This window comes from Chanos chanos, chromosome 2 (genome assembly GCF_902362185.1).
Source record: "Chanos chanos chromosome 2, fChaCha1.1, whole genome shotgun sequence".
NCBI classification, from domain to species: Eukaryota; Metazoa; Chordata; class Actinopteri; order Gonorynchiformes; family Chanidae; genus Chanos; species Chanos chanos.
This window is the reverse complement of record NC_044496.1, coordinates 9,198,772-9,201,201: the sequence shown is the minus strand read 5'-3', so window position 1 is coordinate 9,201,201 and position 2,430 is coordinate 9,198,772.

Sequence of the window (2,430 nt, the reverse complement as noted above, 5' to 3'; positions counted from 1 at the left end):
TTTAGAATGTCACACAAGCAGGGCCATGGCCTGGAGATTCAAAGGGCAGGGGTTTCAGCCGTGTCACTTTAAATTTTCAGATTGCTTTTCCCCAAGGACAGCACGTCTAGTGACCAACAAAGTGTTCAGAACAGGCTGTTATGTCTCTTGCCCCCATTCAGAAAGAGAGAGAGACAGAGAAAGATAGATAGATAGATAGATAGAGAGAGAGAGAGAGAGAGAGAGAGAGAGAGAGAGAGAGAGAGAGAGAGAGAGAGGGACAGAGAGGGTGAGGGTGAGGGTGAGGGTGAGGGTGAGGGTGAGGGAGGGGAGGGAGAGAAAAAGAAAGAAAGAAAGAAAGAAAGAAAGAAGGAAAGAAAGAAAGAAAGAAAGAAAGAAAGAAAGAAAGAAAGAAAGAAAGAAAGAAAAAGCAGAACGGCCCCAAGATTCAGAGATGAGGGATTTGAAAGGGTTAAGCCCTGCAGCTTTGCAAGCATCTTCTTCGAAACCCTGTGATTGTTTTCCCTTTCAAACACTGACAGATTTGCAGGATTGTGTGCTCAGCAGGCCCTCAAGCCCTGAGGTCTGAACATAGAGATATCCAGGTGGAGCTTCACTGACACGGATTTACTCTCTCTGTGCTTCTGTAGCCTTCAGCCAGGTCAGTCAGATGGAGTAAACCACAGCCCCCATGACAATAACAAGGCGAGAGATGGTGCTTACGTCTGTGCAGGTCCTCCAGTTTTGTTGTTGTTGTTTTGTGTTTTTTAAAGAGGGGGGAGGGGCTAGGAGGTGGGTGTATTGTTTGAGAATCACAGGTTCAGGTTACTGAGCCTCACTGAATTCAGTTGCCTGCTCTTCAGCAGACCTTTGACTCTTGTTCAAGGTTTGTCCAAGAATACACAATATCCACATAATAAATAAACTGTGAATAAACTCTATAATCTGGAAACATATCCAACACTCCACCTTCAAGATTCACTGAAGATGCATTGAATAATACCGACCCAAGCCTTTGACTCTCAGGATGTGCTGAGGCATACACAATCCTACTTAACTAATCTGATAATGGGTGTGTTTAAGATCACTTACTACTGACAAGCATAAAGGCCAGATACAGACACAGTCTGTAATTGACTGATCTTGACAAATCTAGACAGAAACCAGGCTTAGCTTAAACCGGGTAATGAATGTCTAATGGCAAAAGGGAAGAGTCAGGTGGCAAATGTAACATCTATGCGTGATACAGACGCATCAGAATCAATCTTGTTCTGAAGACCTCATTGTATTACTTCAAACGCTATGGTACATTTCATGATCTACTGTGTAAGTGTGAAATATATTTCAGGTGAAAGTGTATCAGTAAAAGAGAAGAGGGATCTCTTTACGTAGCAGTCTCTATTCCTGGAGCAACTGACACAATTAAAAATTCGTCACCCTGGAGATTAATTGAGGTGGGGCTGCGACACATAGCAATTGATAAAAGTAGGACACATACACACACGCGCGCGCGCGTGTGCACAGAAACACACACACACACACCCCTTCGCGGGCTTCATGGTTAGCACTGTGGTTAGCACTGTTGCCTCACAGCAAGAAGATCCTAGGTTAGAATCCTGGCTGTCCCAGGTCCCAGTTTGCGTGTTCTCCTCCAGGTGCTCCGGTGCTCCGTTTTCCTCCCACCACAAAGATATGCATGCTAGGCTTAGTACTCCTGTCAGTGACCTTGACCAAGGCACTGGTGCTGGGGCACCTGGAGTTTGTGCCCACAGCTCCTAACTCATAGTGTATATGTGAGCTCACTGCTCTAGTGTGTGTGTGCTCACTGGTGTTAGGATGGGTGTGTGACAAATAAAGTGCTTCTTTTTCCTCTCCACATGCCCACCCACCTACACACACACACACGCATATATGCATTTACACAGGAACACACACATGGTCATAAAATAGACATGACATCAATGAGCAAATCAGTTGCACGTGCACACACACACACACACACACACACACATGTCTACTGAGCATGTATACTGTGTCCACTGTGTCCATGCTAAAAAAACAGAAGAGAAAACATCTTAATATACATTATGGGCTCAGCTGTGGATATCATTAAAACATTACCTTTTATTTTCCAAGATTTCTCTTGGGGAGAGGACAACTATCGCATGTGAAATGTGAAATAGGTCAAATTCACAGAGCACTAACGTTTTGGTCCCTGTGGGAATATCCTCAATTGAATTGAAGGGCAACAGCAGCATATGGTGATATAGGCAGGTTTTCCTTTCCACTGTCCTCGTTAAGGCAGAAAGCTCTGTCTCACAGTAGGTACCTTTGCAAGGTTAGAAACACACACAGACACACACACACAGACACACACACACACACAGACACACACACACACACACACACACTATAAAAATTACACATGTCTCCTAACTCTAAAAGATGCAT